Genomic DNA, 26,072 nt, shown 5'->3' on the forward strand with positions numbered 1-26,072 from the left:
AAACTTTCCCCGCGGCCGCTGGGAATTCTGGGAAACTCGACGCGGCGCGAGCGCCGCTGCCCTACCCCCACTCCAGCTCCTGGGAGCGGTGGCGCTACAGAACCGCTGGCCGAACTCTCCGCTAGCGGGCCGGCCCTGTAGCTGCAGCCACCTTCACTTCCCCCTCGGCGAGAAGCGGGTACCTCGGGCACTAGAGGTCTGAGGACAAAGCCTGCCAGACTGAGCGCCGGAGGCCGTGGCGCGCTCCTGCAACGGAGCCCCTTTTTACCCACAGATTTTTCTTCCCGGACCCTGAGGGAGCGGGTGGCGCGGGACAGCCGCATTCCTGTCCTCCTCCACGGCAGAGGACGCCCCTCTTAGAGTTTTTTGGGCTGGTGAATTCAGGTCCGTGTTCACACAGAACGCCAGTAGAGTTGAAGGGACACCACCCTTAGCTTAGCGCCGCACCAAAAAATAATCTAGATCCCTGATTTTGCGAAAGCATTAGGCCGTCCAACACTAATTAAACAGATATGAATCTGTCTCCTGAGTGCCAGGGAGTGCATCTTTCTGATGAGAAAACGGAGGAAAAAGCCAAATGTGATTTCTACTGTTTCCTATTTAAGACAATTTTGATGTTAGCATAATTTAATTATGACTGTCCTTACTTCCTAGCCACATTATTTCTTCTTAGAGTTGTCATGGAAATAACAATTATTCTACAATACGAGTAGAGAATAGTTTTCTTTGAGCCAAACTGAGAACTATAAACCCAGAAGACAGCTTCTCAGATAACTCTGGGAAGGTGCTCCAGAGAAAATGATTTTCTTAGTTTTGTAGCTTGATGTAATGAAGAACATTAAACCAGTCAGGAATATATTCCTTCAAGGTTTCAAAAAAAAAAAAAAAAATCAGCTAGGAACACAGGAGTCAGTATGGCCTTGGCACTTGGGAAGTGAGGCTTACCATTGAAGGTATACCAACACTGGCAGTTCCCAGAAAGTTACTTTTTTTTTTCTCTAAATGTTGTAGTTGTTGCTGTTCCCTTGTTCTTGCCCAAGTGTTGCTGAGTTGCCTGATTGATGTCGTTTGGTTGAGCCTCTGAAACGTACATGGCCAGATTTATGTCCTGCTCTGTAGCTCAAAAACAAGCCGTAACCCTTCAGCATCATTGGTGTCTAGCGTTGGACGCTTGGTTGGAGGCTTTGCAAGTGTTGCATCTATCTCATATTCAGAAATCCTGGACAGTTGTTCCTTTGTTGATTTATAATCACTGAAAGTGAATCAGCTTTTTGTTTCCTTGTGTTAACTTTACAACGATTAGGAAAATTTACAGGGGCTAACATCTCGTTCCCTAGAAGCCTAAGAGCCTTAATGTACGGAAATATTCCTTGGCCATGTAGATCAATCAAGTATTTCTCAGCGTCAACAAATCGTGTAATCTCACTTTCAACACGGGGGGAAATGCAGCATGAAGAGTCCATCCTCTATGAATGATTTAATGGTAATGTAGGGAGTCATCTCGGCAAAGGTTGCAATCAACTTTGGCCGATAAACGCTTCTCCCGTTGGGCCAACTGTTAGGTGGTCTGCCAGCTCAAATAGCTTCTTGAGTGTGATGATATCTAGCCGCCTACCCAGTAATCACGCAGAGGCCTCCCTCAGTTGGAGGTTGGTATGGAGATCCACCACCGGTGCGGTGACCCCAGGGCAAACGGTCGCAAACATGGCGTTAAACCGCTTCTTTTGTTTCAAAGGATTCTACTGCGGTAGACGAGAGCAAGTGCACATTTAACAAATTTTATCATGAAGATCGTATGTTAGACTGATCCCTGCAAGAATCCACGGTGCCTCGTTTCCTTCTACATTGGAAATGCCTCTACCTTGAGTGATCACCTCCTTAACATCAGGTATGATGTCATACGCTGCGGAAACACAGCCAGAAGCATAGTGAATAACAATGGATTATTGTTGCCTCCCAGCGTCCAGTGTAGAGTGCGGGTTGGATTGGCCACGGAAGTTGCTGCTGCTGCTGCTAACATTTGGTCAGGGGGCGGCGGCTGGGTATTGAGTCCACCAAGCTCTAGCGTTAGAGCCATTGTGTCAAAATTAGTTACTTCTAACATGGACATTCTTTACTTCTGGTCAGTGAGCCCTTTTCTTTAATAGTTAAAGCAGATGTACAATGTGTGTTTCATAGGCCACAAACAGGCTACTTTAGCATAAAATTCAAGTTAACTCATGTATAATCTAAAATGACTTTCTTATATCTCAATATGTGAACATTTCTTTCATCAGAGTTAACTATTCCAGTCAGATTTTTTTGAGAATTTTGAGCACTAAAGGTCAAGACCTCGGATTTTGAATCTAAAATAGACTTTATTTTCTTTTATATAACTTAGCAGAGGTGCAAAGTGTACAGAATAACATTTAGAAAATAAGATGAGATCCACCCTGTAGTGGCCAAATTAAGGCTTTGACAATGGAAAGTGCTATAGGAAATACCTTACGAGAAATGTAAACAATTAACAAAAGGCAAGGAATTTTTTTCTATACAAAGTTAAGACGGTCAATTTTTTTTTGCCATGAACAAATAAGACATTTTGTCAAAGTTCTTGTCTCCATTGCTGCTTACTGTTATGGTCCCTTGGCACAGGTCTCCCATAACTCTGTCAATGATCAACAAATATTTATTGAGCACTCACTATGCTAGGTACTGTTCTAGATGCTTGGGATATAGCAATAAGCAAAGAATCCCTACTCTCATGGGAAAGAGAGACAATAAAGAAAAATAAACATACTACAATATATAGTGATAAGTGCTAGGTGAAAATAAAACAAGAAAAAGAGGGTTCATGATTTTAGACAGTGTGATAGAATGACCAGAGAAGGCTCGTGGAAAGGAGGCATTGGAATTAAGTGACAAAGGAAATTGGCAATGCACCTATCTGGAGAAATAGTATTTGGGGCTGAAAGAACAGCAAGTCACCATGTTCTTGGCAGTTTGGAGGGATGTAAGAAGGTCTTTGTAGCTGTAACAGTGGAGGAGAATAGTGAGAAATGAAGTTAGAGTGGTGACAATTGCACCTTGGGCCTTGTAGGTCATTGTAAGGAATTTCACTTTGAGCATAGGATTGACATGATCTAACTTAAATAGGATCTCTTTGGATGTTGTGTTGAAAATAGACTGAATGGGAACAAGGGTAAAAGAAGAGAGCTTAGAAGCTTTGAACCTGGGTAACAGCAGTGAAGATGATAAGAAGTGATCAAGACTTTGGATATATTTTAGAGACAGAGCCAATAGAATTTGCTCACAGATTGAATACTGAGTATGTGAGAAACCAAGGAACCCTCTCTATGGGTATGTAAATCTTAACAATAGAACAGTACTGTAGGGAGTTCCCTTGTAGCCTAGCTGTTAAGGATCCAGCATTGTCACTGCTGGGGCATGGATTTGATTCCTGGCCTGGAAACTTTCATGTCGCAGGTGCAGCCAAAAAAAAGTTGGACTAGTTGATTCCAAGATGTCTTTCAGCCCTACAGTTTGTGCCCAATAAGCAGAAAGAAATAAACAAAAACATTTATCCTAGTAGTGCAATAGGGGATTTCTCTTTAAAAATATTTATCTCGGAGTTCCCGTCGTGGCGCAGTGGTTAACGAATCCGACTAGGAACCATGAGGTTGAGGGTTCAGTCCCTGGCCTTGCTCAGTGGGTTAACGATCCGGCGTTGCCATGAGCTGTGGTGTAGGTTGCAGACGCGGCTCGGATCCCGCGTTGCTGTGGCTCTGGCGTAGGCTGGTGGCTACAGCTCCGATTCGACCCCTAGCCTGGGAATTTCCATATGCCCCGGGAGCGGCCCAAGAAATAGCAACAATAACAACAACAACAACAAAAAAGACAAAAAGACAAAAAAGAAAAAATATATATATTTATCTTCACTGCTGTGTTTTTATTAAAAAACTGTTAAAGCAAGTTTTAAAAGATCAGCATTATACAAAAGCATAAGTTACTACTTTCAAAGAGAGCCAAAGTTGTTATGCTATTTTTACTTTCTTTTACTAGATGCATGTAAAATTTAAAAGGGTGAACTAATAGAGGATTTTCCAAGAAAGAACCAAATGGAAAGAAGCGCTACCTATGGAACTTAAAAAAAAAAAATAATAGATCTTCTATTCTGCACCCTTCCTGATCACATACCAGGATAAGCTTAATCTGTCTCAGTAAAAAGTAATAATTATGCTACAATCTAGGGCTCTTCAAGCCTCCAAAGTTGTGCTCTTAAAATCTGGGAGCATAAATTCCTGAGTACCCTTTTTTTTTTTTTTTTTTTTCTGAGTACCCTTTTAAGCAGAAGTTTTAGTTGTTTCCTATGAAGAAGAGGATATGTAGTTTATGCAGCTCTGAAAATACTTAGTATTAGCAACTAAGTTGGGTCCCCAAACTTCTCTAGTATCTGATGAATCATCCCTAACCCCAAATAATGTAGAAAATTAGTATCACAAGCCTGATCAAAAGGAATCAAGCCAGGAAATTTGGCGTTACTAAGCTTAGCTCTGGTTCCTGTATACTGTTATTGCCTGGATTTAGAGGCCCTCTAAAACTGTGATAGCTAGCCAGAAGAAAGAGTCTTCTATTCTTGCCAATGCTAGCCTTTGACTTTAGTTGTCTCTTCTTACAGGCTTTTCTGTCTCTTGGCCCCTCTAACCCTAAAAACTTTATCTTTCTTCCAACATTAGACTTTATCTTTAGTCATATTCAGCTTATTTTTAACTAATCTTTGCAATGATTAATATTTACTTGGCTTTTATTAAGTTTGTTTTGGGTTTTTTTTTTTTTTTTGAGAACTCATTAAAAATTTACCAAGGGTTCTCATTATGAGAGGTCTGCTGATGTGTATCTACTTTGGAAACACCTGCATCCCTTCTGCACCACATGGGAGTTAAGGGATAGTCGGAAACACCATCTAATAAGACACACCACTATTTCTTTTTTGCTGTGGACACTCCATGCTGATGCAGAGGCCCCCTGAAAAATGATTTTCCAGAGTCCCAAATGGAAATAGAGATAAAGCATTTCTCTGTCTTCAATAGCTGTATGGATTTCACTAGTCTTTTAACATTACCATCTCTTACTCACTCAAGCCTGGTACGTACTCTTTCTGAGACTTCTTTTCCCTGCCAAGATCTCCCTCTCTCTCTCTTTTTCCTTTCTTTGGCCACCTCACAGCGTATGGAGTTCCTGGGCCAGGGATCAGAGCCGAGCTGCAGTTGCAACCTAAGCTGCAGCTTCAGGGATGCCAGATCCTTAACCCACTGTGACCGGCCAGGATCAACCCTGCAACCCAGTGCTCCCAAGATGTTGCACCACAGTGGGAACTCCCCCAAACCTCTGCTTCCATTTCATGTATTTTGGAAACTTGTTCTGTTTCACTGCTTCCCTATCTTTTGGACTGCTTTCTTGAAGGATCCACTGACATTATTCTCTGAGGCAAAAAGCTTTGGCCTTAGGGTACAAGATGAACATATTTATGAGGAAGAATGAAATGAAAAATACATTTGTTTGAAATATTTTCAAGAAAGCAATTTAAGTAGCATACTTGCAGTTAAAGCCAGAATGCAAAGCTTTAAGTGAAAAAATGGAACTGTCCTGTTCCATATGGAGACTGGCTACATAAATTTATCTTCTTTCCCTCCTGAAACCCCACTTAGTTAATAATAAAAAAATAAAAGGGAAAAGATTCACAATTATTATGAGAACACAAGATGAGCCATCTATGACATCAATGAATTTCAACTAGAAAGTGATGGAATTGAGGCAAAGTGGAAAGGAGGTGAAGAGAACAGATGAAGTGTGACAGAGGAAGCCACAGCCTAAATTACTTGTGAAAGCATACAGCCAAAGATCTAAGAGAGACTTAGGACTCGCACCTGATTCAGTTAAGGAAATTAGGAAAGAAATGTGGAGCTAGAAAAAGGCATTGAAAGTCAGGAGTTCCCGTTGTGGCACAGTGGTTAACGAATCTGACTAGGAACCATGAGGTTTCAGGTTTGATTTCTGGCCTTGCTCAGTGGGTTAAGGACCTGGTGTTGCTGCAAGCTGTAGTGTAGGTCACAGACGTGGCTCGGATCCCGCATTGCTGTGGCTCTGGCATAGGCCGGCCACTACAGCTCTGATTAGACCTCTAGCCTGGGAACCTCCATGTGGCCTTGGTGTGGCCCTAGAAAAGACCAAAAAAAAAAAAAAAAAGAAAAGAAAAGAGAGTCAAACTTCCACTCTCCATCCTCTATAGAATTTCAGGCAGCTAAGCACCTATCCCCCCAACAGGGGATCTTAGGGTTCTTCTCTGGAGAAATCAAATGTCCCTAGAACAAAGTTCTTGGCATTCTAACATTTGTATGACCTGCAATAAAAGCACCAACTATCTCACAGGGAAGTCTGCCAGGCAATGGGCCCAATTCCCTCACACAGACTCACAAATGTGTGTGTGTGTTTTTTTTTAATGTGTCATTCTTAAATATAAGTGCACAACTCAGGATTACTAGAGATTTCAGGAAAATTTGCCATGTTAAGAGATAATGAGATAAAATGAAAAAGAGACCCCCCCCCAAAATAAATAATTCAGAGGATAGGTGAGTACTGTAAGATAAGTACTTTAAGTACTTATTGACCATCAATAGAGATATTTGAGAAAAGATATTGGATCCATAAGTCAACAACAACAGATACGATGAAAAAGAAATAATCAGGTGTCCTTTTGTGGCACAGTGGGTTAAGGATCTGGTATTGTCACTGCTGCAGCTTGGGTTGCTGCTGTGGTGCCAGTTCAATTCCTGGCCTGGGAACTTCCTGTGCCACAGGCATGGCCAAAAAACAAACAAACCCAACAAAACAAACAAACAAAAATTAGAAAGCAATAGAGCTCTTAGAAATTAAAGATGGGGTTGCCAAGTAAAATATTAAGAAGTTAGGAAAATAGGTTGAGCAAATCTTCCAGAACACAGAATAAATAAAAAGAGTTGTGAAATATAAAGGAAAAGATATGAGAAATAAGCTCTATATAAGATGCCCAATATGCTGAAAAATGTGAATTCTGGAAAGAGAAAATCATCAAAAACTAATACAAGGCAGTGGATTAAGGATCCAGTGTTCCCATAGCTGTGGTATAAGTCTGTAGGTTGCAGCTGCAGCTCAGAGTCCATCCCTGGCCCATAAATTTCCACATGTCATGAATGCAACCAAAACAACAAAATTAATACAAGATATTTTTTCAAAGATAAAGGAAAGGAATTCCCTAATTGAAAGTTTCCCACGTGCCGTACAAAATTAATGAAAAAAAGATTCATGTCTCAGTGTGATACTGTGAAATTTCAGAACATCAAGAGTAAAGATCCTAAAAGCTTCCAGGGAAAATAAGTGTTAATTAGAATAAGAATCAGACTAGCATCAGATTTTTGATCATCAAGGACTGCTATAAGACAATAGAACAAAGCCTGCTAATAAATGAGGGAAAATCAGTTTTAGTTTACAATTCCATGTCTACCCAAAATGTCAATCAAAAGTGAGGGAGAATAAAGACATTTTAGGGAATGAAGGTACTCAGAAAGCATGCTTCCCGTATATCCTATCCTAGTAAGTTACCAAAAGCTAAGTTCTAACAAAATGAGAGAATAAACTCTCACACCCACAAAGAACAAACAAAACAAAAAGAAGAAAATAGAGATTACTGAAATAGTGGCTTTAACTCAGGAGAGAAATCAGCTTAAGTCTCCGTATCAGAGCTGTACGGCTAGAACTCAATCCAGTTTGGAATTGGATTTAAGAGGACTCTGAGATGAGGTACCTAGGAAAAGATGCAACTTAATCGGGCAATGAAACAGGCAAAACTTGGGAGGGATACTACATTGTGACCCTCTGAAAAGACCTGCTTGAGGATGAAATCCAACAAACCAAGAGATTAGTCAAAATTTAAAACTTGGGCTTGGAGTAGTTGAAAATGGACTGGTAAATATTAAAAACACTTTAATAAAGAAAAGCCTAAACAATTGTGGGAATCAGGATTTTTAAAGGAATCAATCTTTGCCTTGGGTTCCCCATGGCAATACATCTTTAAATTTTTTTACTTTAAAGAGCTTGATATCTTTAAAAATTTAACCTAGGAAGTTTCTGTTGTGGAGCAGCAGAAACAAACCTGACTAGTACACACTCAGTGGGTCTGGGATCCCGTGTTTCCATGAGCTGTGGTGTAGGTCACAGACATGGCCGATCCCAAGTTGCTGCAGCTGTGGTATAGGCCATCAGCTGTAGCTCCGATTTAACCCCTAGCCTGGAAACGTCCATATGCCATGGGTGTGGCCCTAAAAAGCAAAAAAAAAAAAAAAAAGTAACCTAAATCATGCATTTGGTCAAAATAGGTCTGAATAGGACATTAAATATCAAGATCCTCTGCCTTTGGCTAGTGATGCTGTTTACCTCATGCTGATCAGGATTGAGGAACGAACAATACCATAGACAAAGAGTAGATTCAGTGGAGTGAGGAAATTGGAGGGCATGAACAGGAGGTTGTGGTCAGAGAGGAATTTCAAGAGTTTTAAATGATAGTTACCAAGTATGACCACATTAGCTAGTAGTTGTAGTAGACATGTAAGTGATGTAAATGAGAAAGTTAAGGAATGTGAAGGCAGCATGTCAGAAGACATGGAAAATGGTAAAACAAAACAAAACAAAACTATGAGCCGTTGAAAAAGGATGGGAATATCCCAGATACCAGTAGAAAAGGAAGGCTAAAGGATAGTATAAGAGGCATAAAAACAACATATTTCTTCCTTATGATTCATGTGTTACTCAGAAGCCCTGTGAATTCCTAGAACTTCTATTAAGTTTTTTTTTTAATTTCTATTCCAAATAACTTAATAGTACCATTCAAATATTGTATTTCACTGATGGGTTTCACTGTTAAATTCACAGTGCTATTAGGCCTATAAACAAATTGATGTTCTGGATTTTCATAATAGTCTCCTCCAAATTTAGAGCATGTATGCACTTGCCAAACAGGACCTGATTATCTCATATATGGTTAGTAGAACTGAATGATCATATCTGGCAGTCAAGACAATTTTCTTAATTATAGTATCATCAGTCTTTCCAGTGACAACTTTTACAGTATTTTTCATGTAGGATTACAATGACTGAGAATGTAGGGTGAAAAAAAGAAATATCAACCTACTTTCTATACTGTCTCCATTTATTTCACTCCATAAACACATCATTCCTCACAAAACTGCTTCCATATAAATCCTAAACTTTATTGGATTCTAATAGTAATATTAACTAATATTTGAAGTACTAACAGTACTGATTATAATATGAGGAGCCATGGTTAGAATAGTTCAGATAAAGTACAAACACTGTAGCTTTTGCTACAGATATGGAAAAATTCCTTTTTCTAGGATCAAATCAAGGATTGGTCAGTCCCTCATGTAAATATTCTTGTAATTGAAGTCCTGTGCACATTTCCTTTGGATTAAACTCTTAGAGACAGAATTTCTGGATCAAAGGGTACGGTAGGCTGCTAAATAATAGCATTCCAAAGATGTCCAGACCCTCATCCCTAGAACCTGTGAATATTTTCACATAATAAAAGGGCCTTCACAGGTGTAACTAATCTCAAAATGGGGAAAGCAGCTTAGATTTTCCAGGTGATCTTGTAATCACAGGGACCTTATGTTACCAAATTAAGTCATATGGACTGTGCTCAGTCTCCACCTTAGTTCAAGCTCTCTGCCTAGGCAAGGAAGAGTTCTGTTTCTGTTCTGGTTTGAGCAGCCAATAGTAAAACTGTAGCTAAGAGCAGCAACACAGCTTTATTCAGTGGCCAAAGAATGGAGAAGTGGGAACCAAGTTCACAGATCAACTCTCTCACTCACTCGGTGAGAGGGATTTAATTTTAAAGACAAAGGGAGGAGGAGCGAGGCCTAAGATGGGGAGGCATAGTCTTAGGCTACCAGGGAAGGGACAGTGCTTTTTCTGAGGCAGTAAGGTGCCAGCCTCTTTTTTATCATTGTTTGGTCCTTAATTCCAGACTGGCTGTCAGTTGATGTGTCATTTAATATGCTGATGTATGTAGTAAAATCAACGTGTAATGAAATTTAGAGTCAATTGGAGGTCAGATTTCTCACCATCTTGGTCCCAGGTTCAACAAAAACCTGGTTCCATCAGGTGTGTCTTCTTGTTGTTGTTGTCATTAGCTTCCTGTCTTATCTCTGGACCCTTTAACTTAAAGATTTTTGTTTACATCTGCTAAAGGTGGGGGTTGGGAGGTTTTGAGCAAGGACAGTCCTGCTAAAGACGGAGTTGGAGAGTCGTGAGCACAGACTTGGAGCAGCTCTGGCCAGGTAGGTGATGTGATGATAGAAGCAAGAGATTAGAGTGATTCGAGGAAGCAGTCATGACCTAAGGAGTGCAAGTAGCCTCGAGAAGCTGAAAAATCAAGGAAATTAATTCTCCCCTCAGAGCCTCCAGAAGGAACCAGCCCTCCTGACACCTGGACTTGGGCCCAGTGAGACTGGTTTTGAGTTCTAACCTCCAGAACTGTAAGTAATAAATTTATGCTGTTTTATGCCACTAAATTTGCAGTAATTTGTTACAGCAGCAGTAAGAAACTAATGTAAAGAATTTTCAAATAGTTTCGAGGTTTTAATTGCAAAATTTCCCAACATCAGTATATGAAAGTATCTTTTTTTTTGGCCATACCCACACCACGTGGAAATTCCTGGCCCTGGGATCAAACCAGTGCCACAGTTGCAGCCTTCACCACAGCTTTGGCAGTGCCAGATTCTTAACCCACTGCACCAAAAGGGCACTTCCAAGAATCTCTTTCTCTCTTATTTTAATGGCTGAAATTGCAGCACATAGAAGTTCCTGGGCCAGGAATTTAATCCAAGCCACACCTGTGGCAGTACCGGATCCTTTAACCCACTGCACCCAGCCAGGGATCAAACCTGCACCTCTGCAGTGACCCGAGCTGCATATCGAGTAAAGTAGTCAGACAGAGGAAGACAAATATCATATGAGGTCACTAATATGTGGAGTCTAATAAAGAATGATACAATAGCCAAGACATGGAAACAAGCTAAATGTCCATCAACAGATGAATTGATTAAGAACATGTGGCATATATACATAATGGAATACTACTCAGCCATAAAAAAGAACAAAATAATGCCATTTGCAGCAACATGGATGGAACTAGAGACTCTCCTACTAAGTGAAGTAAGTCAGAAAGACAAATACCATATGGTGTTGCTTATATCTAGAATCTAGTATACGGCACAAATTAACCTTTCTACAGAAAAGAAAATCATGGACATGGAGAACAGACTTGTGGTTTCCAAGGGGGCAGGGGAGGGAGTGGGATGGACTGGGAATTTGGGGTTAGTAGATGCAAACGATTGCATTTGGAATGGATAAGCAATGAGATCCTGCTATACAGTACCTGGAACTATATCTATTCACTTATGATGGAGCATGATAATGTGAGAAAAAGAATGTATATAAGTGTATGTGTGACTGGGTCACCTTGCTGTACAGTAGAAAATTGGCAAAACACTGTAAAACAAAACAGAATCAGATTTAAAGATTTCAAATCCAAACTTAAGTTTACCAAAGGGAAAACGTTAGGGGGAGGGACATAATGGGAGGCATGGACTGACGTACACACAGTACTATGTATAAAATAGATAATCAACAAAAACATATTGTATAGCACAAAGAACTTTACTTAGTATTCTGTAATATCCTATATGGGAAAAGAATCTGAAAAGGAATGGCGATAAATATAACTGATTCATCTTGTTATACACCTGAAACTAACACAACATTGTAAATCAACTATACTCCAATAAAATTTAATTAAAAAAAGGAAATACTAGATAGGTCTATATACACCTGAGCATAGATCACGATTAATGCATTCTTTCACATTCTTTTTTCATCTGCAGTCTAACACAAGTGTGTATCAGGTTTCCTCTTCATTTTTTTCCTAATGGCTTTATTGAGGTATAATTTACATAAAATAAAATGCATGTGTTTAAAATGTACAATTTTGAGTTCCCTGGTGGCCGAGCAGTTAAGGATCTGGCACTGTCACTGCTATGGCTCTGGTCACTGCTATAGGGCTCAGGTTTGATCTCTGGAGGAGGGTGTGGCCAAAAAAAGTATACAGTTTTATAAGTTTTGACATATACATAAAACCTGAGAAATCACACTGCAAAGAAGACAATGAACATATCCATCACCTAAAAAGTTTCCTTGTCCTTTTTTGTATTCCCCCTTTCCACTCCTTCCCACAATCCTCTGACCTGTCTGCTTTATGTCGTTACAGATTAGTTTGCAGGTGAATGAAGTTTATGTAAATGAAATTAAACATATACACTCTTTTTTTAATTTCCTTTTTTGGCCACTCCAAGGCACATGAAGTTCCCAGGTCAGGGATCGGATCCAAGCTGCTGTCGCAACCCACACTGAAGCTGTGGTGATCCCACCACTGTGCATGGCCAGAGATCAAACCAGCATCCTAGCTCTCCCGACATGCCACTGATCCCATTGCACCACAGCAGAAACTCCCATATATACTCTTTTATTCTCTAGTTTTTTTTAAACTCAAAATAATTATTCGGGAGTTCCCGTCGTGGCACAGTGGTTAACGAATCCAACTAGGAACCATGAGGTTGAGGGTTCGATCCTTGCTCTTGCTCAGTGGGTTAAGGATCTGGCGTTGCCGTGAGCTGTGGTGTAGGTCGCAGACGTGGCTTGGATCTGCTGTTGCTGTGGCTCTGGCGTAGGCAGGCGGCTACAGCACCAGTTCGACCCCTAACCTGGGAACCTCCATATGCCGCGGGAGCGGCCCAAGAAATGAAAAAAAAAAAAATTATTCGGATAGTGATCCATGTTGCTGTGTGCACAATAACCCATTTTATTGAAATTGCACTTCATTCTCTGGACATACCACAGCTTGTTTATCCATTCATCTATTGATAGAAAATAGGGCTGTTTTCAGTTTTTGGCCATCAAAAATAAAGCTGCTATGAACACTTTTATACATGCCTTAGCATGAATATGTGCTTTCATTTTTCACGGTTGAAAATTAAGAAAGCAGTGATACAAATACAATGTATATTTTTAACAATTTTTTTAAGAAACTGCCAAACTGTTTTCCAAAGTAGTTGTTCCATTTTACAGTCTCACTGTTAGTGTATTTGAGAATTCCAGTTACACTACATCCTCACCCATACTTGTTTTGTTCCATTATTTTTTGTTAGTCATTCCATGTATGTAGTGATATCTAATTGTGGTTTTAATTAGTTTTTCTCTGATGACGTTGAAATTTTTTTCATTCCTTATTTGCCATTTTTGTATCTTATTTGATGCCTGTTGAAATCTTTGTCAGTTTTTATTGGGTTTATTTATTGCTAAGTTTTTGAGAGTTCAGCATACTTAATAAAAGTGTTTTAAAAGAGAATTTATTTGACTTGAATCCTTTTAAATGTATTGAGATTTATTATATGGTTCAGAACATGGTCTATTTTGGTAAATTTGTTCTACATGCACTTGAAAAGAATGTGTATTCTGCAGCCGTTGGGTGGAATGTTCTATGTCAGTTCAAATTTGTTAATGATCAAGTCTTCTACATTAGCAGGCAAACTTAAAATGTTCATATATTAATTCCCAGAATTTGTGAATGTTACTTTGTGTGTGGCAGAACAGATTCTGCAGACATGATTATGTTGAGTATTAAGATGGGGAGACCATCCTGGATTGTTCACGTGAATCCAATGTAATCGCAAGTGCTTAACAGCAGAGAACTTTTCCAGCTGTAATCATATTACCAAATCCAAGCTCCTACTACTCACTATGTGACAGGCCAGTAAATGGAGAGATGAGCTGTTGGGGCAAGGAATAGTGACTTTATTTGGAGAGCCAGAAGACAGAGAAGATGGTGGACTAATTTCCCAAAGAACCATCTTTCCAGGCTTTGGATACGAGGAGGTAAAGTAAAAATGGCAATAAGTTGTTGCAAATATTTCTTGGTTCCAGTTAGATTCCGGAAAGTGTGTGTTAATTTCATTTTTTAATGCAGCCATTCACAGGTGGGCCTGGTCAGGATGTTTCCTATGGGCTAAAAAGAAATATTTTAGCTTAAGCTCAGGCATGGGAGGCAGGATTCCTAGAGATGGGTCATTATGTATACTTTAAGCTATGGGCAATATCCCTTTAGTGATTAACTTGCAGCAAAAGCAATAAAATACAAAGGTTGAAATAAAAGAAACAGATCTGGGAGTTCCCACTGTGGCTCAGCGGAAACAAATCTGACTAGTATCCATGAGTATGCAGGTTCAATCCCTGGCCTCGCTCAGTGGGTTAAGGATCTGGTGTCACTGTAAGCTGTGTGTAAGTCTCAGATGCAGCTCAGATCTGGCATTGCTATGGCTGTGGTATAGGCCAGCGGCTATGTCTCCAATTCGACTCCTAGCTTTCACACTTCCACATGCTGCTGCTGTGGCCCTAAAAATTAAAAGAAAAAGATCCAATAAGGAGTCAGATTTTTTTCTTCCCTGTTAGAATCAGAAGGAGACATGATCTGAAAAAAATGGTAAGAGAAATTCAACATTGCTAGCTTTAAAGATGGAAGAAGAGATCTGACCAAAAAATGTAGGTGACCACTGGAAGCTGGAAAAGAAATAGATTCTTTCCTAGAAACTTCAGAAAGTAATGCAGCCCTGGTGACATTTTTGATTTAGACCAATGAGACCTGTGTTGGGCTCTTGACTCATAGAACTATAAGATAATATATATGCATCATGTAAGCTCTTTAAATTTGTGCTAATTTGCTACAGCAGCAAGAGAAAAATAATACATTTGTTTGTGTAGTTGGTATTTCCAGTGTGCTCTTCTTCTTTCCATTTAGATCAAGGTTTCCAGTTGGTATCATATTCTATCTATGTAAAAATTTTAGTGAAAGTCTACAGGTAATATTTCAGCTTGTCTATATCTGAAGTCCTTCTTTAACATTTAACAAATTTTTTATATTACTCAATGAATTTATTACATTTATGATACTCACAATGATCATCACAACCCAATTTTGTAGCATTTCCATCCCAAACCCACAGTGCATCCTCCCACCCCCCCAACCTTTCTCATTTGGAAATCATAAGTTTTTCAAAGTCTGTGAGTCAGTATCTGCTCTGCAAAGAAGTTCATTCTGTCCTTTTTTTCAGATTCCAGATGTAAGTGATAGCATTTGATGTTTGTGGCTCATTGTCCGACTGACTTCACTTAACATGGTAATTTCTACGTCCATCCATGTTGCTAAAAATGCCGTTATTTCCTTCCTTTTTTTTTTTGGTCTTTTTGCTATTTCTTTGGGCCGCTCCCACGGCATATGGAGGTTCCCAAGCTAGGGGTTGAATCGGAGCTGTAGCTTCCAGCCTACGCCAGAGCCACAGCAATGCAGGATCCGAGCCGCGTCTGCAACCTACACCACAGCTCACGGCAACGCCGGATCGTTAACCCACTAAGCAAGGGCAGGGATCGAACCCACAACCTCATGGTTCCTAGTCGGATTTGTCAACCACTGTGCCACGACGGGAACTCCTATTTCCTTCCTCTTAATGGCTTAGTAATATTCCATTGAGTATATGTACCACATCTTCTTGATCCACTCCTCTGCCCATGGACATTTAGGGCTGTTTCCACGTCTTGGCTATTGAAAATAGTGCTGCAATGAACATTGGAGTACATGTGTCTTTTCGAATTATGGTTTTCTCTGGATAGATGCCCAGGAATGGGATTGCTGGATCAAATGCGAGTTCTATATTTAGTTTTCTGAGGAATCTCCATACTGTTTTCCACAGTAGTTGCACCAATTTACAATCCCACCAACAGTGTAACAGTTCCTTTTTCTCCACCCCTTCTCCAGCACTTATTGTTTGTAGACTTTTTGATGATGGCCATTCTGGCAGGTGTAAGGTGGTACCTCACAGTGGTTTTGATTTGCATTTCTCTAATGATGAGTGATGTTGAATATCTTTTCATGTGTTTTTTGGCCATCTGTATGTCTTCTTTGGAGAATTGTCTGTTTAGATTTTCTGTCCATTTTCTGATGGAGTCGTTTGTTTTTTTGGTATGGAGCTGCAGAAGGTGTTTATAAATTTTGGAGATGAATCCCTTGTCAATCAATTCATTTGCAAAGATTTTCTCCCATTTTTTGGGTTTTCTTTTCATTTTGTTTAGGGTTTCCTTTGCTGTGCAGAAACTATTAAGTTTAATTAGGTCCCATTGGTTTATTTTTGTTTTTATTGTCAATACTCTAAGAGGTGGATCTGAGAAGATGTTGCTGTCGTTTGTCAGAGAGTGTTTGGCATATGATTTCCTCCGAGTTTTGTAGTATCTGGTCTTATATCTAGATCTTTAATCCATTTTGAGTTTGTTTTTGTGTATGGTGTTAGGTAGTGTTGTAATTTCATTCTTTTCCATGTGGTTGTCCAGTTTTCAGGCACCACTTATTGAAGGGGCTGTCTTTTCTCCATTGCATATTCTTCCCTCCTTTGCCATAGATTAGTTGACTTGCGTGGGTTTAATTCTGGGCTTTCTGTCCTATCCACTGATCTGTATTTCTGTCTTTGTGCCAGTACCATATGGTTTTGATGACTGTTGCTTTGTTGTATAGTGTGAAGTCAGGGAGCCTGATTCCTCCAACTCCATTTTTCTTTTTCAGGATGTCTTTGGCCATTCTGGGTCTTTTGTGCTTCCAAACAAACTTTAAAATATTTTGTTTGAGTTCTGTGAAAAATGTCCTTGGTAATTTGATAGGGATTGCATTGAATCTGTATATTGCCTTAGGTAGTATAGTCATTTTGATAATATTAACTCTTCCAATCCATGAGCATGGTATGTCTTTCCATCTATTTGTGTCATGTTTGATTTCTTTCATCAGTGTCTTATAGTTTTCAGAGTACAGGTCTTTTGTCTCTTTAGGTAGGTTTACTCCTAGGTATTTTATTCATTCAGATGCAATAGTAAACGGATTGCTTCCCTAATTTCTCTTTCTGATCTTTCATTGTTAGTAAATAGAAATGCAGTTGATTTCTGTGTATTAGTTTTGTATCCTGCAACTTTGCCATATTCATGGATGAGCTCTAACAGTTTTCTGGTAGAGTCTTTTTATTTTATTTTATTTTGGCTTTTTAGGGCCGCACCCACAGCACATGGAGGTTCTCAGGCTAGGGGTCCAATCAGGGCTGCAGCTGCTGGCCTACACCACAGCCACAGCAACATGGAATCTGAGCGTGTCTGTGAACTACACCACAGCTCATGGCAACGCTGGATCCTTAACCCACTGAGCGAGGCCAGGGATCAAACCCACAACCTCATGATTCCTTGTCAGATTCGTTTCTGCTGCACCATGATGGGAGCTCCTGGCAGAGTCTTTAGGTCTCTCAAGGTATAGTATCATGTCATCTGCAAATAGTGATAGTTTTACTTCTTCCTTTCCAATTTGGATTCCTTTTATCTCTTTAACTTCTCTGATTGCTGTGGCCAGAACTTCCAAAATTCTGTTGAATACTAATGGCGAGAGTGGACATCCTTGTCTTCTTCTTGATCTCAGTAGGAATACTTTCAGCTTCTCCCCATTGAGTTTGATGTTAGCTCTGGGTTTGTCATATACGGCCTTTATTATGTTGAGGTAGGCTCCTGCTATGCCCACTTTCTGAAGGGTTTTTATCAGAAATGGGTATTGAATTTTGTCAAAGGCTTTTTCTGCATCTATTGAGCAGATCATATGGTTTTTATTCTTCAGTTTGTTAATGTGGTGTATCACACTGATTAGTTTGTGGACATTGAAGAACCTGTGCATCCCTGGGATAAATCCCACTTGGTCATGATGTACAGTTCTTTTAATGTATTGTTGGATGCGGTTTGCTAGTATTTTGTTGAGGATTTTTGCGTCTATGTTCATCAGTAAAACTGGCCTGTAGTTTTCTTTTTTTGTGGTATCTTTGTATGCTTTTGCACTCAAGGTGATGGTGGCCTCATAGAATGAGTTTGGGAGTATCCCTTCCTCTGCAATGTTTTGGAATAGTTTCAGAAGGATAGGTGTTAGCTCTTCTCTAAATGTTTGATAGAATTTGCCTGTGAAGCCATCTGGTCCTGGACTTTTGTTTGTTGGAAGTTTTTTCATCACAGTTTCGATTTCAGTTCTTGTGATTGGTCCATTCATCTTTTCTATTTCATCTTGGTTTAGTCTTGGAAGATTGTACTTTTCTAAGAATTTGTCCATTTCTTCTAGGTTTTCCATTTTATTGGTGTATAGTTGCATATAGTAGTCTCTTATGATCCTCTGTATTTCTCTGATGTTACTTCTCCTTTTTCAGTTCTAATATTATTGATTTGAGTCCTCTCTCCTTTTTTCTTGATAAGTCTGGCTAAGGGTTTATCAATTTTGTTGATCTTTTCAAAGAACCACCTTTGCATTTCATTGATCTTTTCTATGGTTATCTTCATTTCCATTTCATTGATTTCTGCTCTGATATTATGATTTCTTTCCTTCTACTAACATTAGGTCTTGTTTCTTTCTCTCTCTAGCTGCTTTGACGTAAAATTAGCTTGTTTATTTTGAGCTTTTTCTTGTTTCCTGAGGTGGGCTTGTATTGCTATAAACTTTCCTCTTAGAATGGCGTTTGCTGCATCCCATAGGTTTTGGGATGGCATATCTTTGTTGTCATTTGCTTCTAGGTGTTTTTTAATTTCCTCTTTGATTTCTTCAGTGACCCACTGGTTGTTTAGTAGCATGATGTTGAGTCTTCACGTGTCTGTGTTTTTTTGCAATTTTTTTCTTGTTGATTTGCAGTCATATAGCATTGTGCTCAGGAAAGATGTTTGATATGATTTCAATTTTCTTAAAGTTTTACTGAGGTTGGATTTATAGCCCCGGATGTGATCAGTCTTAGAGAATGTTCCATGTGCACTTGAGAAGAAGGTGTATTCTGTTGCTTTTGGGTGGAATGTCCTATAAATATCTATTAAGTCCATCTGGTTTAATGCTTCATTCAGGGCCTGTGTTTCCTTATTGATTTTCTGTCTGGATGATCTGTCCATTGCTGTAAGTGGGGTGTTTATGTCCCCCACTATGATTGTGTTATTGTTGATTTGTCCTTTTAAGGTTGTTAGCAGTTGCCTTATATATTGAGGTGATCCTATGTTGGGTGCATAGATATTTAAAATTGTTATATCTTCTTCTTGGATTGATCCTTGGAGCAATTTAGAGTGTCCTTCCTTGTCTCTTAAAATATTCTTCATTTTAAAGTCTTATTTTGTCTGATACGGGTACTGATACTCCCCCTTTCTTTTGATTCCTGTTTGCATGGACTATTTTCTTCCATCCGCTCCCTTTCAATTTGTATGTGTCCCTAGAAGTGAAGTGGGTCTCTTGAAGACAGCATATATATGGGTCTTGTTTTTGTATCCATTCAGCCAGTCTCTGTCTTTTGGTTGGGGGGTTTAGTGCATTAATATTTAAGGTAATTTTTGATAGATGTGTTCTTATTGCCATTTTATTAATTGCTTTGGATTTGTTTTTGTTGCTTTTTTTTCTTCCCTTCTTCTCTTGTTCTCTCCTCTTGTGGTTTGATGACTATCTTTAGTGGTGTATTTGAGTTGATTTTTCTTATTAGTTTGTGTATCAATTGTAGATTTTTGGTTTGCAGTTAACTCTGAACTTTTGATATGTCTATGTGTGTGTGTGTGTATATATATATATATACACACGAGATTGTTTTAACTTGTTGTTCTCTTAATTGCAAGTGTATCTCCAGTGTCCTGCATTTGTACCCACCTCTTCTCATGATTTCTCATTTTGTTGGCATGATTGTGCCTGGATGATTCCATATCTTTACTGTATATATACCTTTACCGGTGAGCCTTGTCATTTGTGGTATTTTTGTTTCTGGTTGCTGCCTTTTCTTTTCTGCCTAGAGAAGTTCCTTTAGTATTTGTTGTAAAGCTGGTTTAGTGTTGCTGAATTCTCTCAACTTTTGCTTATCTGTGAAGGTTTTGATTTCTCCTTCAAATCTGAATGAGAGCCTTGCTGGGTAAAGTAATCTTGGTTGGGGGTTTTTTCCTTTCATCACCTTGAGTATATCATGCCACTCCCTTCTGGCCTGCAGAGTTTCTGCTGAGAAATCTGCCAATAACCTTATCGGGGTTCCCTTGTGTGTTGTTTGTTACTTTTCCCTAGCTGCTTTCAAGATTTTCTCTTTGTCTTTAATTTTGGTCAGTTTGATTAATATGTATCTCGGGGTGTTCCTCCTTGGGTTTATTTTATATGGTACTCATTGCACCTTCTGGATTTGAGTGAGTCGTTCCTTTCCTATGTTGGGGCAGTTTTCGGCTGTTATCTCTTCAAATATTTTTTCTGTCCCTTTCTGTCTCTCCTCCTTCTGGCACCCCTATAATATGGATGTTGGTGCGTTCAGCATTGTCCCAGAGTTCTCTGAGACTCTCTTCATTTCTTTTCAATCTTTTTTCTCTTTTCTGTTCCACATCCTTGATTTCCACTAATCTGTCCTCCACCTTGCTTATTCGTTCTTCTGCCTCCTGTATTCTGCTGTTGGCTGCTTCTGATGGATTTTTTACTTCAGTTATTGTATTTTGCATCTCTTCTTGCTGAAGTTTTTATGTCTTGTATCTCTTTGCTCAGTTTTTCCTGTAAGTTATCCATCTTTGCCTCCAGTTTATTTCCAATGTCTTGCATTATCTTCAGAATAAATAGTCTAAAGTCTTTTTCCTGGAGGCTGAGAATCTCCTCATCACTTAACTGTTCTTCTGAGGTTTTTTCTTTCTCCCTCATCTGAGTTATAGTGCTCTGTCTTTTCATTTTTGTAGATTTTTGGTGCAGTGACCTTTTTGTAGATAATAGTGTTGGAGCCTCTCTTACTTCTGGTGTCTGTTCCTCACGTGGCTGACGTTGGTACAGGGGCTTGCTGTGGGCTTCCTGATGGGAGGGACTGGTGCCTGCCCACTGATAGGTGGAGCTGATTCCTATCCCTATGGTGGATAGGGCTTTGTCTCTGGGTGAGATTAGAGGTGGCTGTGTGCCTGGGGGGTCTTGAGGCAGTCTGTTTACTGATGAGCAGGGCTGTGATCCCACCTGGATTGTTGTTGGGCCTGGGGCTTCTAAGTGCTGGTGGGTGGGGCCAGATTTTCCCAAAATGGCCACCTTCAGAGAAACACATGCTGATGAATATTGCCAGAGCTTTGACTCCAATGCCCTTCCCCCACAATAAGCCACATTCACCCCTGTTTTCCCAGGATGTCCTCCAAGAACTGCAGTCAGGGTTGACCCAGATTCCTATGGAGACTTTGGTTTGCCCTGGGACCCAGTACACTTGAAAGTCTGTGTGTGCCTTTTAAGAATGAGGTCTCCATTTCCCTCAGTCCCATGGAGCTCCTGTGCATAAGCCCTACTGGCCTTCAATGCCAGATATTCCAGGGGCTCTTTCTCCCAGTGCCAGATCTCCAGGCATGGGGACTTGACATGGGGCTCAGAACTCTCACTCCTGTAGGTGAGTCTCTGTGATGCAGTTACTTTGCAGTCTGTGGGGCTTCCCACCTAGGAGGTATGGGGTTGCTTATATCACATAATCACCCGTCCTTCCTACCTCTTGATGTGGCCTCCTCTTTGTCTTCTGGAGTAGGATATCTTATTGAAAGTTTCCGATCCATTTGTTTGAAGATTGCTCAGCGTTTGGTTGTAATTTTGTTGTTTTTAGGAGAGAAGTTGAGCTCCAGTCCTTCTATTCTGCCATCTTAATCCCGTTTCCAAAACCCCATTGACTTGCATTCAGGGTTCTTCTAATCTGAATCACGTGATGAGGTTGCCCAGAGGCTTCAGACATGGGTATCTGGTCATGGTGATTTTATTCTCCAAGCAGATTTCTCAGTATCTGTCCTCAGGTTCACATTTTTTTTTTTTAATAAATGTTTTGTTTTGTTTTTGTTGTTGTTTTTTTTTTTTTGTATTTTCATTAGGTAAAGAATTCTAGTCTAGCAATTTTATTTTCTTTCAGTACTTTATAGATGTTATCCGGTATCTTCTTGCTTACATTCTGGAAAAATCTGCTGTCATTTTAGTTTTTGTTACTCTCTATGTAATATACATCATTTTCTCTGGCTGCAGAAAAGTGAGTGGGACATAGATTACAATCTATGGTTTATGATACTACATAAATGTATTCTTTGATGAAAAATGGATTAAATAATACCACATTGGCAAAATTAGATTTGTAAGCTAACTGTATATAACATATAGTAATGATTCTTAAACATTTTGACCTCAGCACTACTTCAAACTCAAGAATTATTGAGGCCCTCAAAGAAATTTTATTTATATCTATCAATATTTCCTATGTTAGACTTTCACATTGAGAAAAAAAATTTAAGTATTATTTAAGATACAATAAGTCCATTACCTATTAACACAAATAACATATTTTTGTAAAATAACCATATTTTCCAAAAAAAATCTGTTAAGGACAACCATAAACAAATATCTTTGGGAGTTCCTATTGTGGCTCAGCAGTAAAGAACCCAACTAGTATCCATGAGGATGAGGGATTTTAAAAAAATTATTATAGTTGATTTATCATATTCTGTCAATTTCTGCTATACAGCAAGGAGATCCAGTTTTATATATATTTTTCTCACATCATCCTCCATCAGGTTCCATCACATTATCTTCCATCAAGTTCCATCACAAGTAATTGGGTATAGTTCCCTGTGCTACGCAGCAGGATCACATTGCTTATCCAGAGGTTGCAGGTTTGATCCCTGGCCCCGCTGTGTGGGTTAAGAATTCATCATTGCCAAGAGCTCTGGTGTAGGTTGCAGACACAGCTCAGATCTGGTGTTGCTGTGACTGTGGCATAGGCTGGCAGCTGCAGCTCCAATTCGACCCTTAGCCTGGGAACTTCCATATACCATGGGTGTGGCCCTGAAAAAAGAAAATCTCTTCAGCTTAGTAGAGAATAGCCAAATTATCTCACCTGCTTCTGCATTCAGTCTGTTGTATATACGTATTGTTTTGGTTGAAGAATGTGAAGAAAACCTGGCCTCACAAAGGTAAGTAGTTGGAAAAGGGAGGAATATATTAATATCTTTTTCAGTTAATTATAGATATTATTTATTGATTCTAAACTAAATTCAGCAAATAGTAGTTTCTCAGAGGTAAGTTGTAAGTTGGGATCTGAAATAATACCAATTACCTTTTTCTAATCTGGTACGTTAATACCAACTGATGTGTCTTGGACTTTGTATCTTTATCTATGAATCATTTTATAACATCAAGCACTGGCCATTTGGAAAATACTGGTTTCTGAGTTATGTAAATCTTCCAATTGCTGATATGTATCATTATACAGTATCTTAAAATCACATTCCTAAACATCACCAGTGATTTAACCTAAAATGTCTAAATATTCAGATACACGTTTTTCAAAATACTAACTTTCTCTTGAAGGCTTAAATTTGGTCCCTGATAACAAATATAGTCAGTTGTTCTGGAAAAAATAGGTTCATTTCATTCATTTTCAAGAAAATGTCAGATATCAAATCTGAATATAGTTTTCCTATCATTCTTTCAGTTTTATTGAGATATAAACAAGATATATAAATGATGTTATAAGTGTACCCATCCATTCTCTTTCAGATTCTTTTCCCACTTAGATTATCACAGAATATTAGGTAGAGCTCTCTGTGCTATACAACAGGTCCCCATGGACCAATCATTCCATATACCTCAGTGTGCATATACCTGTCCCAAACCCCAAGTCCATCCCTCCCCAACAACCACCTATCCACTTTGGTAACCATAAGTTTGTTTTCAAAGATGGAGAGCTGGTTTCTGTTCAGGAAATAAGTTCATATGTATCTATTTTTTTTTGATTGCATATATAAGTGAATCTATATGATAACGATAATCTATCATATGATGTTTGTCTTTCACTATCTAACTTCACTTAGAATGATAATCTCTATGTCCATACATATTGCTGCAAATGGCATTATTTCATTCTTTTGTTTTCCTTTTTAGGGACACACCTGTGGCATTATGAAAGTTCCCAGGTGAGGGGTCAAATTAGGGCTGCAGCTGATGGCCTATGCCACAGTCACAGAAATGCCAGATCAAGCCACCTCTGTGACCTACTCCTCGGCTTACAGAAAGCCAGGTCATTAACCCACTGAGCAAAGCCAGATGTCAAACCCGCATCCTCATGGATACTGGATGGATTCTTAATCTGTTGAGCCACAACAGAAACTCCCATTATTTCATTCTTTTTAGGGCTAATGTACCAGTGCATATATGTACTACATCTTCTTGATCCATTCCTCTGTTGATGGACATTTAGGTGGCTTCCATGTTTGGTTGTTGTGAACAGTGCTCCAATGAACACTGGGGTGCATGTATCTTTTCAAATTATGGTTCTCTCCAGATAGACATATGCCCCAGAGTGATATTGCTAGATCATAAAGAGTTCTGTTTTTAGTTTTTTGAGGAATTTCCATACTGTTTTACAGTGGTTGTACTGTTTTACATTCCCACCAGCTGTGTCAGAAGGTTCCCTTTTCTCTGCACCCTCTCCAGCATTTATTGTTTGTAGACTTTTTTTGATAATGGCCATTCTGGCTGGTATAAGGTGGTGCCTCACAGTAGTTTCTTTAAAAAAATTTTTATTATGGTTGATTTACAATGTTCTGTTCATTTCTGCTGTTCAGCAGTGACCCAGTTTATCTATATATACATTCTTTTTTTCATATTAACTTCCATCATGTTCCAACACAAGTGATTAGATATAGTTCCCTGTGCTATACAGCAGGATCTCATTGCTTATCCACTCCAAATGCAATAGTTTACATCTACTAATGCCAAACTCCCAGTCCTTCCCTCTTCCACTTAACAAGCACAAGTCTGTTCTCTATGTCCATGAGTTTGTTTCTTTTCTGTAGATAGGTTCATTTGTGCCATATATTAGATTCCAGATAGAAGTGATATCATATAGTATTTGTCTGTCTCTTTCTGACTGACTTCTCTTAGTATGAGAGTCTCTAGTTCCATCCATGTCATTGCAAATGGCATTATTTTGTTCTTTTTTATGACTCAGTAGTATTCCATTGTATATATGTACCATGTCTTCTTAATCCATTCATCTGTCAATGGACGTTTAAGTTGTATCCATGTCTTGGCTATTGTAAATAGTAATGCAATGAACATAGGGGTGCATGTATCTTTTTCAGTGAGAGTTTTGTCTGGATATATGCCCTGGAGTGGGATAACTGGATCATATGGTAGTTCTATATTTAGTTTTCTGAGGAACCTCCATGCTGTTTTTGATAGTGGTTGTACCAATTTACATTCCCATGAAACAGTGTAGGAGGGTTGCCTTTTCTCCATACCCTCTCCAGCATTTGTTATTTGTGGACTTATTAATGATGGCCATTCTGACTGGTGTGAGGTGGTTTCTCCTGGTAGTTTTGATTTGCATTTCTCTGATAATTAGTGATGCTGAGCATCTTTTCACGTGCCTGTAGGCCATCCATATGTCTTTTTTGGACAAATGTCTGTTTAGGTCTTCTGCCCATTTGTCAATTGGACTGTTTTGTTGTTGTTGAGTTGTATGTATTGTTTGTATATTTTGGAGATTAAGCCCTTGTTGGTTGCATCATTTGAAACTATTTTCAACCATTCTGTAAGTTGTCTTGTTGTTTGCTTTTTGGTTTCCTTTGCTGTGCAAAAGCTTGTAAGTTTGGTTAGGTCCCATTGGTTTATTTATTTTTTTTATCTTGATTGCTTTGGAAGACTGACCTAAGAAAACATTTGTAAGGTTGATGTCAGAGAACATTTTGCCCATATTCTCTTCTAGGAGTTTGATGGTGTCTTGTCTTATGTTTAAGTCTTTAAGCCATTTAGAGTTTATTTTTGAATTTATTTTTGTGCATGGTGTGAGGCTGTGTTCTAGTTTCATTGATTTACATGCAGCTGT

The 26,072-nt window shown here is 39.1% G+C and overlaps 1 long non-coding RNA gene across 2 annotated transcripts; it reads left to right on the forward strand.

Moving 5' to 3' along the window:
- On the forward strand, positions 8,336-14,303 carry LOC102161650. Of its 2 annotated transcripts, none has more exons than XR_002346785.1 (4): positions 8,336-10,194; positions 10,282-10,370; positions 10,489-10,568; positions 13,897-14,303. It is a non-coding gene; the product is annotated as an uncharacterized LOC102161650 (long non-coding RNA). The 2 variants fall into 2 exon arrangements; XR_002346790.1 differs by having other exon boundaries at positions 8,336-9,905.

The sequence above is a fragment of the Sus scrofa genome, chromosome 1 (genome assembly GCF_000003025.6).
Source record: "Sus scrofa isolate TJ Tabasco breed Duroc chromosome 1, Sscrofa11.1, whole genome shotgun sequence".
Taxonomy (NCBI): Eukaryota; Metazoa; Chordata; class Mammalia; order Artiodactyla; family Suidae; genus Sus; species Sus scrofa.